The following is a 12,229-nucleotide window of genomic DNA, read 5'->3' as shown; positions in this document are numbered from 1 at the left end:
CTTTGACCTTTATTTTCATTGTTTTCCTTTTTTGAACATACTATGATAAAGGACAACTATTCAGCTTCAAAATAACACCACAATCAACATCCTATCATCTATCTATCTGTCTATTGCCAGACGCCATAATCCCGTAAGGGGTGGCCATTTGACTTTGAGTTATTTGTTTTATGGGGACGGGCACTAACCCTCCACCAACCCACTTGTTGATAGTGTATTTACACTGACCGATCAAAGAAAAAGACTGCAAAAAGAATATGCGTCTGAGACTTAAAAAAAAAAAAAAAAAAAAAAAAATGTGCATCTCTTTCCTTTTGTTTTACTGCGCAGTAAAATGCAAAAATAACCATAATCTGTATATCATTATAAAGATAATTTATTGTAGTTTTGCAGGGTTGAAGCCAGATTTACATAGCTTTATTAGTTTTTTTTTTCTTTTGCTGAATATTTTTCTATGGCAAGGTATAAGATTTTTGGTTTTCCCCTAACTTCAACTCATCATTTTGACATATTCTCCTTTTTTGAACATATAGCAATAAAGAACAACTATTCAGGTTTAAAATGACACCACAACCAACATTCTATCATGAAAAGTGTATTTACACAGTGGGATCAAAGAAAAATGTCGCGCCATGAAGATGTGGGTCAGTGTGAGAGTGGCTGACTCTAGCACAGACATAATGTGGCCGGCCCAGAAACCTGGTAGGGTTAATTGTTGTTTTGTACCCCCCTGTTCCACTGGTTAGGCTAATCATGTCAGTAACCCTGTAAACATAATCCCTAGGTATTGGAACTTTGAAAGTCTAAGGTTGTAACAAATGTTTATGAACATAATCAAGAGAAAAAGAAATGTCGACAGCCATTGCCAGTGGCCCAGTTCCAGAGTAGCATGGCAGGGTGGGTGGGAGGAGTGTAGTTTTTTTGTGGTCTTGAGTACTGTCACATACCTAATCTGTTTCTGCCTGACCTTCATAAAGAGCAAAAATTCCTCTTGATTTGTGCCATTTACACTAGCAGGAGGGGCACCCAATATTCACACACTTGATGTAGTACATCCATAAGGTGACTTCGCTGAATTACAAGCCAAATGGTTTCCTGGAGCCCAGGAAACCTTTTACTACACCGATTAGTAGCCATTAAAAAAAAAAAAAAGTATCTAGCTGTGGCCCATTTGCCAGCCTGACAACCAGAACTTCCAGAAGTGCATGCTAAGTGATTATTATTAGATTACATTAGTTATATTCTTACAGTGGACTAATAAAGGTTCATCGTTTATTGGTCCACTGCAAGATCAGACTTCCCCATAAGGTAGGAATAAAAGGTGTATGAAATATTACTTTTTTTTTCATCACTCAGTTTAGTTTCTGCTGTAACTGAATCTTGAACTGTAAATTTATTGATGTACATTTACAATCATAAAAGCTTTCACTGTATTGTTATTTCAGGACTAGTACAATATATCAGTTTATTCTCCCTGAACAAGAAATGGGTACATCTTTTAGAAATAAAGGTATAATTTTGAAAACCAATACAGACAGATTTTTGTTTTTCTTCTTTCATCTTGAACAGTATGTTAATGTCCAAGAAAGGTTTTCCTTAGCAGGCACCAAAGGACCCATGGTCAGTGTCTGGATCACTGGGTGTGGGCATAGATAAGGGTGGATTTCAGTTTATCCTTGACAACCCTTACCTCACCCATGCACAGACAGCATTCTACGAAGGAAAATGATTTTCTGGTGATCCCTGATTTGGTACCTCATGACAAAATTGATAAATGGAGGTGTGTCTTGCACTGCAGTATCGTAGTACAGTTGTCCGCTGAATTACATGGTCAGTATGTTAACATACTGTACAGTAGGGTATCAGTTAATTTGAATCTATGTAACTTGTACAATCGAAACCCATCATACAAAGACTAATGTGCTAACCCCATCTTCAGCCTGACCCCCACTCCTCCCCATTACGTTGGTATGATCAAACATGTTTACTGACACACTTTCTAAGGACTTACCATACAGTTAGAAGGTAAAACAGACATAAAACAGCTACATTAGATAAAAGATAGAGGAACAAACAGTGCCACCAACTGTGACAAACAATACTTGTTGGCATGGTGGTGAGGGGGGTGGGTCCAGGGTTGAAGGCTTAGGCTAGCCTTCAACATGTCTGCACCCTACTAGGCAGCAGAGGTGGCAAGAAACCCCTGAGTCGTTGCTGCTTTGTGCCTTTCTAATATCTATCTATTCATGCCAGACACACTTTTCCTGGAAACGATGACCACAAACTAATCTCAGTGTCATCCTGTCCTCTGCTGTCAGGCTACTCTTTCTTCAACTCAAATCTCCCTCCCATATATATCCATCCTGTCTCTCCATCAGATCCTTGGACTCTTCCTCCCCTTTGACACTCTCTCATCTCCTAGTCAGTGTCTCATTCTCCATTCTCTCAACATGACCAAGCTGCCTCAAGGTACTTCTGATGCTTTCCAGCACATCCACATCAATACCACAACACCCCTTCACAACTCCAGTTGTCTGTCTTCCCATGTAGCTCCTTGTGGTTCACTTTAGCCCACTGTTTTGTTTTGTTTTGTAGCATAATGGGTTGAGATTCAAATACAGCGATATCACTTTATACCAGATCTGAAGCATCAGGAGGAAGAGGGCACTTCATTGGGCTCAGATTGTAACTTGAGTAAAAATCTGTATAACATGGATCTGTATCTTTCAAAACCATGTAACTCAGAGGATGACTGTACTTGTTTTTTAGCTTGTTTTTTATCAGTAATGAAAATAACTACAGTGGAGTCTCTTTTATCCGAAATTCTTTTAACCATAATATGCCGTTAACCGTAAGTTTTACTAAAACGTTCTCATTTCGATTAACTGCACAAATCTGAAATCTATCCGAAAATTCAAACACGGTGGGCTTGTTTCGCGCCACTAGCATTAGTTTACGGTTGCTCTGCTAGTCACTAGAGTGAGCGTTGGTTGTGCCAGCCCCCTCAGTCTGTTGGGATGATGTGGGAGATGATGTGGAAATGATTGAATAAGGAAACAGAAAATATGAAAAAACAATTAGTTTTAAGACTTTATTTATTCAAATTGCTTACAGTGAATTGCGTAATTGTTTTGCCGAAGGCTTATTTAAGTTTATTTGAGTGAAGATTGATTTAAGTTGACAGTTTCTATTATAGTTACAAAAGTGCAGTTACATACGGTACGTAGTTACTACGGTGTATTAAGTGTTTTGGTGATGGTTGAGTGGCTTTTGGGGTGCTGGTGGTGGTGGTGGGCTAGACGTCACCAGAAGTGGGTGATGGGTGAGTACAATTCTGTTCCCTTGTATTCTACATATTATTAGAGTACAGTATCTTTTATCCCAAAAAATCGATTAAACGAAACTTTGAAAGTTCCATGATTTCAGATAAAAGAGACTCCACTGTACTGAATGCTGCACATACCTCACTTCAGTACAGTATGGTACTGTGTTTTTAAGATAGCCACTCCTTTCTGATTTTTGCATAATTTGTGTGGTCCTGTAAATATGAATGATATGGCACTGTGTGAGACTAAGATGAAAGGGAACGTGGGGAGATGTGATGTGTGTCAGGTTAGGTATGAACACTCCTGGACACAAAAGAGGGTGTTGCATTGTTGTTGAGTAGTAAATGGCAAAAAAGAGAGAAAAATGAAGAGTGTTGCTATGCTGATCAGCAGTGAATGAGAGAAAGGAATGAAGATTATGTAGGTATATATCACCTTGACATGCAGATGCATCAGATTTAACCCCTTCTCTGCTGATCTTTTGTAAGGTAGTTTACCTCTCCTGAATCATTGTTTTATAACCAATGTAAACTGTCCCTCATATGAGGCTTGCAGCATGCCCCATGCAGACCTTCATTGTTCCTCATGTGAGGTCTTCAGTGTGGCAAGTGTTAAGTATATAATGGTAAAAGTGGCACTGATCATAGTGTATGCACCTTGTAGTAACAGAGGTGTGGAAGACAGGTACAGATATTAAAAACCAACTGGATAGAGTGATAGGACAAATACTCAGGAGCTGCAGAGTGATTGTGATGGGAGACCTGAATGGGAGTATTTTACAGTGGCTTTGTGAATATTGGTACTGGATCGTTTTGGAGTACTGAGAAAGAGCAATTATGAATAGTAATTGAAGTATATATTTCAGGAAAGAAGGTTATGGATGATTCATATATATTTCACACACAAAGAAATGCATAAATATACATGAGTGGTGAATGGAGAGAATATGGATGGAACCTGCATAATTACGTGAGTGTAAGACAATTAGTAGATTTATTGATGTGAGAGCAATGAGAACATGGTATGGTATGATCATATGATTGTGGCATGCATTAGGAAATTAAGAGGAGCTTGAAGGACAGGTGTGAGGAGTACTCAGAGTAAAATACTAAAAGTGGAAAAGCAGAGAAAGGATCTTTGGCATATGAGTATGAACCTGGGGTTGTAGAGGAGGTAGGCTCGCTGAACAGAGAGCAAATATCTTTGGAAAACTTATGGAGTGTATGCAGCAAGGTTTTATCAGAAATGCGAAAGCTCTCTGTGGGGTTGCAGGTACAGCTTCATGGGATGTGGAATTCTAAAAAGTACTGAAAGATGAATGAAGTACAGTACACTCAAACCTCGATTTAAGGTCCTCCATTTAAGGGATTTCGGATATAAGGGACTCCATATTCTACCTGACAAATGGACAAGACCTTTAATAAATTATATTTTGTCTTGATTATACACATTAATACGTTTCTTTATACAGTACCTGTAAAATAACATTCATCTATCCATTTCTATCTATCTATTGCCAGACGCCTCAATCCCGTTTGGGGTGGCCACAAACAAATCGCCTCCAAGTCGCCCTGTCCCCCGCCATTTCACTGCCCTGCTCCCAACTCACAGCCCCCTCTCTCATATACCTCTCCACCCCATCCCTCCATCTCATCCTCGGCCTTCCCCTACCTCTTCCCCCTTCCACGTCACTCACATACACTCTCTTCATCAGTCTTTCACCCTCCATCCTCTCCACATGACCAAACCACCTCAGTGTGTTCCTCATAATGCTTCCTATCACATCCACATCCACACCACAACGCTCCTTTATATCCTCATTTGTCAGCCTGTCTCTCCACGTGACTCCACAGGCTCCCCTTAAATAACTCATTTCCACTGCTCTCACTCTTGACTTGTGTCCTTCCAACAATGTCCAAGCTTCACTTCCATACGTTAGAGTTGGTATCACAATACGGTCATGTAGTAACTTTTTCACTTCCATGCTCACTTCCCTGTTTCTTATCACTGCTTTCAAAGAACCAGCAACCTTTCTTCCCTGCTGTACCCTTTCAAGCACTTCACCCTCCAAACCTCCATCCGTACTCATCACACTACCCAAGTACTTAAACGTACTCACATTTTCCAATTCCTCACCATCCAACCTCGCTGTACATAAATAAGTAAGATAAGTGAAACAGTCATTGCATAAATAAGACTGCGTTTATATGTGGTAAAGCAATGGACATTTTCATTAAGCTGATTCCCCATTTAGTCCCTTAAATTGAGGTTTGAGTGTAATTTTGGTGCATAAAATTAGATGTTTTCTAATTAACAGGGAGGAAGTATATTGAGAGAAGAAACACATGTAGGATATTAGTAAGGAGAAGAAAAAAAGTTAATGGTGATCTAGGAAGTAAACTGGATGAAAACTACATTTGGGAATAAGTTAACCAAAAATGTAGGACTGAATCTGAAAAAAGTGTGAAACATGTGAGGGATGAGAGTGGAAGAATTCTAACAACTGGCAAATGGCTAGAAACAAAATAGAGCAAATGGAAAGAATATTTTGAAATACTGGTACAAGTGAATGAGAATGATAAGAGAAGAGCAGTAAACATCATTAGTGTTGGTGGTGCACAGAGAAGGAATGTGATGCCCCGCAATGTAACACTGTCAGAAGTGAATGAGTCTGTTAAGAGGTTAAAGAATGGGAAGGTAACAGGTGTTGATGATGTAAAATGAGATTATATGCAGCGGAAAGAAAAAAATGAAACTGCCCTCTGATATGTTGCTAAAGCTTGGATGAATGGCATTTTGCCTATGGAGTGGAAAAATGGGTGTACTTTTGTACATAAGTTTAGATGGTTAAAGTGACTGCAGAAATGTACAGTATAGAGATAAGTCTGCTGAATGTTGGGTGATAGTTATATGAATAAATACTGACAGAAAAGATAAGGAATACAGTGGTACCTCTTCTATGGATGTGGGTTGTATGGTAAGGAGAAGTGTGACCCTTTCATGAATGACACTAAATTTGAAAGTGACACTGTTCACATGATGTCACTCAGGTGTGTGTGTGTGTGTGTGTGTGTGTGTGTGTGTGTGTGTGTGTGTGTGTGTGTGTGTGTGTGTGTGTGTGTACACTGTTATAACATTCTGTGTTTGGCAAGATGTTCAGTGTACTGTTTGATAGAAGTATAGAGAAAATTGGTGACTTTGCCCAAGAGGCCAGAAACCATTTAGTTCTTTATAGTACTTTTCCTCTGCAGATAAAGTGTATTTTTTTTGCTGCATGCCAACCTACCAGACTCATGTAACTGGGTTACCGGAGATAACCAATATATATGGAAATGTCTAGTGAGTAATGACCAAGGTGATTTTTTTTTTTTGTGAGTGGTACCTGTGTATGTGTGGATCAGGTATTTGCAGTAAGAGTGGAGAAAACATTTTAGAAGAAATGTATGTCATTCATAAATCTGGAAAAAGCATATGGAAAGGTAAATAGAGAAGGTTTTGGGGAGATGTTTGTTTGTATGGTGTTCATGGAAATCCGTTAAATGCTGTGAAGTGTTTTAAAGAGGTTAATGAAGCATGTGTAAAAGTAGGTGGATGTCAGTACTGTTGATGTGAGAAAAGGATGTGTATTGTTCTGATGGTTATTTAGTATATGTACTGTACAGTAAAGAAATGGAGTTATTGCAGAGGTTAAAACTTGATTTGTGTCAAGTGGGGTGGGGGTGGTAATTAATGATGAAGGGTGGATTATCTCAGATCTGATGTATGTAGATGATGCAGTATTGCATGCTAATAGAAAACAAGATCTTTGCAGATTGGTTCAGTTTTGTGAGTGTTTTTTAATGGAACTGTTTGAAAGTAAATGTAGATAATAGTATAAGGTGACTAAGTATGATTATGGTCAGTAGAGTGGAACTTGTTTTGGTGATTAAGTTAAAATACCTTAGTGCAGTATAATTGTAGAAAAATCAGGTACTGGTAAATATGCCATAGAAGTAGAAAATCCACTCACTCGATGTAGTGCTGCTCTCGGGTGTTTGTCCATTCCTCACCTCCATCTTTGTTTTCTTCCATCCTCTTCTGTCTTCCATCCATCCATCATCCAATCCTACATTGTCCCATGAGGAGCATAGGAGCCTGGGGCTAGGCAATTTGGTCCTGACATTTAAGATGTCTTTCCTTCACTATTTCCTGATCCTTCTGCCTGCGGGTGACTTTGCACTTCCTCTTCTGTCTTTCTTTCCTTCATTCTTTCCTCCTCCTTCTGCCTGTAGGTGACCCTACACTGAGTGACAAGCCAAATGGTTGTACACCAGGAAACCATTTACTACGCTGGGTGGTAACCATATAACCAAATTTTGGCGCCTGGTGGTGTAGTGGGTAATTATGGCACTCCAGTTGGATTGAGCTGGTGAAGGTTTATATCCAAGGGATGGTTGGGGTTTATTTCTCACATAATGCCACTCAGGGATGAGTGAGGCTGGTCACTCTTATCTTAAATGTCAGGACCAACTTGCCTAGCCCCGGGCTTCTATACTCCATATGGGGCAACGTAGGATTAGATGATGAATGATAAAAAAAAAAAAAAAAGTAGAGAATACAATAAATATAGCTAATAGTGTAAGATGACTTAGTAATACTGTAGTTGTTCCCTAGGCAGTCTGGCTGAACGGCCCCGAAGGTGACTTAGGATAACGTTCTTGTTACCAGAGGTGAACTTGTTTTGTTGATTTAGTTATAATACCTTAATGCAGTATACACTGTAGAAAAACTATGTAGGCCTACTGGTAAATATGCAACAAAAGTACAAAAACAGAGGAGCATAGGCAAGAAAGGGAGTTAGGGCTATGAAGACCATGATACAAAACAGGGGTCAGAACAAGGAGACTGCTAGATTGCTTGACGGTGTGTTAGTAGCTGCAATAATACAGTTAATAGGTGTGAAATGAGTATGGCTTAACTTTGATAAGTCTAGAATAAAAGTTCTGCAGTAGAAATGGGAATGTTGAGAAGTATGTGTGGAGTGAGTAGAGTAGGTAATATAAGAAACTGATCCATGACAGATGTGCAGTAGGAGGCATATTAATAATGGAATTGAAAAGTATGCTTAGATAATGTGATTATAAGGAGATAGTGAATGTACCATAGTTTGGGTGGTGAAATAGGTATATGTGAATGAGTAAAAGTGGGAAGAGGCACAGTAGACCAAGAATAAGGTGGATAGATGATAAAACCATACTCATTCACTCTCTTGAGGCAAATGCTGCCAGGCACATAGCCTCACTAACCCTCCGACCCCATCCACTGGGATCCCCTTGTGCAAGGCTCCAGGCAGTGGCTCCTCCCCTTCCAAGTGTCTCCTGACAGGAATGATCAACTTGCTCCAGGTATGAGTTTTGTGGGTTCCCTCTTGGTCCCCCCTGAGTTGGCTTTTGGATTGGCTTCTACACTGAACAGGAACAGCCTCAAGGAAATGTGCCACACACCCACATAGCAGGAGTGGGTATCCATACATTTTGCAGGTAACAGACCTTGATTCAGTCTCAAAGTAGGCAGTCACTTTTTAAGCACCCTTTGATCCTGTGAAGGCACCTAGTACCAAAGAAGTCAATTCACCATTCCAAGGCACTGTTTTGTATCCATGCTTCACAGCCATAAGGACAGGCAGCAACAGCACCTGGAAGATAGGGATTTTCATGCTACAAAAATATGGACTACATTAAATACTCAGGTCAAATGAGTTCATAACACTGTAGGCCAGACCTGTGCAGTGGAAGATCTTATCATGTAACCTACTGTTGTTAAGGATCACATTACCAAGAGGCAGATAAGTCTACCACTGAGGCCTTGACAAGGAACCCACACATAGTGGCACGGTGCACCCCTTTTGGAGTAACTGGCATCCACTGAGGACCCAAACCTCCTCGTGTTCCCCTGTTCCTCACCATGGGAAAAGACCCTGGTCCGACCGTGATGAGGTGCTGGCTATCACAAGGAAGTGCTGGATCCCTACATGGGTTTGTACTTTACCTGTAGGTTGGCTCTGCAGAAACAGCTATTTACCTGTTGACATTGGGTCTACATGGAGACAGGAACAATACTACAAGGAAAGTAAATCTCTCCAAAACCTCTTTGATGTCACCAGATGCCTGAATAGACTGTACCGCTTCATCCAGCAAGCCACTGAATACCTGGACCTAGGTTTTTTCCCAGGAGACCTTTAGTCCTGTTGCCTTTGTCTCCTCGTGAATTGCCTCATGAGCACTCAGGAATAGCTCTAGTGACTCAAAATAACTAATCTTCAGCAAAGTCAAGGTCAGTAACCTTAGAGTGCCACTTAATACACCACAGTGACTCCAGCCCACAACCCAACCCTATATCCAATTCATGCACATGTTATTAAGTGAAAGGGAAAAGGACACATCCCTGTCTTCCTCCAGAACTTACTGGAAAGAAATAAGATGTTCCCCTTCCACTCTAGACAGCATTCTCAGTATCTAAATTCATCCCAGTTATGAGCAGGATAATCCTACGGAGTTGCATGAGTTCCGACAGTGCCTCCCAGTTTACTGAGTCAAATGTCATCTTGATATCAACAGGTTGCTAGCAGTCCCTGCCATAATTCACAGCTGCATTCCATGAGAAGCCGAAGCGTTCACACCTGGTCACTTGTAGACTTTCTGAATGTAATTTTGGATTGCACAGGCCTTTGAAACTTTAGCAAATGTACTCGGAAAGAGCACACAAGCAAGAACCTTGTCTGGTACACTGAGCACTGTAACACCATGGTTGTTACTGCAGTCATACTAGTCTCTTTTTCCCTTTCCAGACAGGGATGATCAAACCCCTTGTTCTGTCAGGATCAAGGATAACAGTCCATCAAATGGCTTCTGTGACAGCAAGTAATCCGCAGCTCATGGCTTGATCATTTCTGCAAGGATGTCACAAACATCAGCCACAATACCATTTTTCACAGAAAGATTAAATGCAGTTAGGGGGGTGAAACTGGCATATTTAAATGAATCTAGAGGTGAAAGGAGGCATGGTAGGCCAAGAATAAGGTGGATAGGTGTCATAAATGCAGTAAACATATGAGAAAACATATGAAAGTTGATGAGGCAAGGGAATTGATTGAGAATTTAGTTGGTTGAAGGAATTATGTATGTAGAAGCTGATGTCAGGTTTAGCATGCCTCTTTAAATGGCAAAAATAGTCAGGATTATGATGTACATGATGATGATGATGATAATGCAGTCTCTGTAATTTGTTTTGAAACTAGACCTAATCAGTGTTTCCATGATTTCAGGATCAGGTTTCTGGACCTGGTAGAAGGTCGGGTCAGCAAGGGTGGGATGACCAAAATGAAGGATGTGGCTCTGAAGGATTTAGAGGGAGTGTCAGCAGAGCGTGTTGTCAACAAAATCCAGGACTTTGTTTGGGATGAGGTCCTTTCAGAGCACTGCCAGTTGCCTCAGGTATAGTCATGCAGTTCCTCCTTAATATTGTAAAGGATATGATTCCTTTTCATTCATTCATTTATCATCTAATCCTGTGTTGCCCAATCAGGAATGTAGGAGCCAGGGGCTAGGCAAGTTGGTCCTGGCATTTAAGATGTAAGTGACAAGCCTCACTCATCCCTGAGTGGCATTACGTGAGCAATAAACCCCAACCATCCCTTGGATATAAACCTGCACTGGCTCAATCTGACTTGAGCGCCTTATTTGTCTACTAAACCACCAGGTGCCATAATCTGGTTATATACATGTAGTTATCACCCAGCACTGTAAATGGCTTCCTGGTGTACAAGAAACCATTTGGCATGTTGCTCAGCGTAGAGTCACTCATGTACAGAAGGAAGAGGAAAGAATAAAGGAAAGAAAGATAGAAGAGGAAGGAATGAAAGAAGAGAGGAAAGGGTAGTCACCTGAGAACAGCACTACATTTACCATACGATATAAACATGCTGTACAGTAGCATCTTGTCAGCTCAGACTAATGTTTGATGTATTTTCTGAGGAAGCTGGATTTTAGAGTTATCTTAAGTACAGTATATTACAGTGACCCCTTCAAATGGATGGGCTCTGTGTGGATGGATCCCAAGTGCATGGACATAAAAAGTGGTACCAAGAATGCTGCATGAGTAGATATGCATGTCAGTTGAGTGGCTTGCTGTTTATACACCATCTTTGAGGGCTGAAACTTTTTTTTTTTTTTTTTTAAATATTATGTAACATTTTTTTGCTGTCACTCTGTTACTGGTATGCCTGCTTTACCCTTGTGCTGTAAGATGTGCCCTTAGGAAGAGATTTGTGGTCCAGTTGAGATCACCAAATTTTTAGTCGCCAAGTTAGGGTTTATCATGGTGAGTTTTCCCTTTTTTCTTTCCTTTAAACCTCTTCACTGTCGCTGCTGTATGTATGATTCATCTATACAATGATCCCTTGGTTACAGGAGATTCATTATTGCTGCAAGATAAAAAACTGTGCTTCATCCGTTATAGGGCATTCTTCAGCTTAAAAACATTGTTATCACGCATTCTGAGTTGGTTTCTTCTGACAATGATGGTGCATTGTATGTAGTCTCTGATGGCTTTGAGGGATCCAAAGATGAGGCCCTGAGCAAAGAGTTGATCCCAGGTGTTATAGACCACTAACTCTGTACCCCCCAGCCTTGGAACCTCTTAGCCCATCTTGAGTCCATTTCAGGTCTCAGTGGTGTGTGTTTCTTTATTGTGCCCTTTTCTTCACTTTCTTCTAGCCTGTGTGTGTTTTTGAAGCTTACCATAACAGTATGTATGTATTTAGTGGGTCTAAATTGTTGTATAAGGCAATGAGATGGTCGGAAAAAATTGGCTTTGGGACCTATGGCTGAATGTATATTCTGGTTCTGAGTGCCACATTTGGTGTT

The 12,229-nt window shown here is 40.4% G+C and overlaps 1 pseudogene across 1 annotated transcript in view; it reads left to right on the top strand.

Moving 5' to 3' along the window:
- Positions 1 to 632: 632 nt before the first annotated feature.
- Positions 633 to 12,229, top strand: part of LOC145412170 (phytanoyl-CoA dioxygenase, peroxisomal-like) — a 138,041-nt pseudogene continuing 126,444 nt past the window's right edge. The window contains exons 1-3 of the transcript XR_013899538.1: positions 633 to 644; positions 1,604 to 1,780; positions 10,630 to 10,798. The product of XR_013899538.1 is annotated as a phytanoyl-CoA dioxygenase, peroxisomal-like (transcript). The remainder of the gene's footprint in view (positions 645 to 1,603; positions 1,781 to 10,629; positions 10,799 to 12,229) is intronic.

This window comes from Coenobita brevimanus, chromosome 92 (assembly GCF_032717465.1).
Source record: "Coenobita brevimanus isolate Jiangsu-jjx chromosome 92, ASM3271746v2, whole genome shotgun sequence".
Taxonomy (NCBI): domain Eukaryota; kingdom Metazoa; phylum Arthropoda; class Malacostraca; order Decapoda; family Coenobitidae; genus Coenobita; species Coenobita brevimanus.
This window is presented reverse-complemented; position numbering and strand designations above follow the sequence as displayed.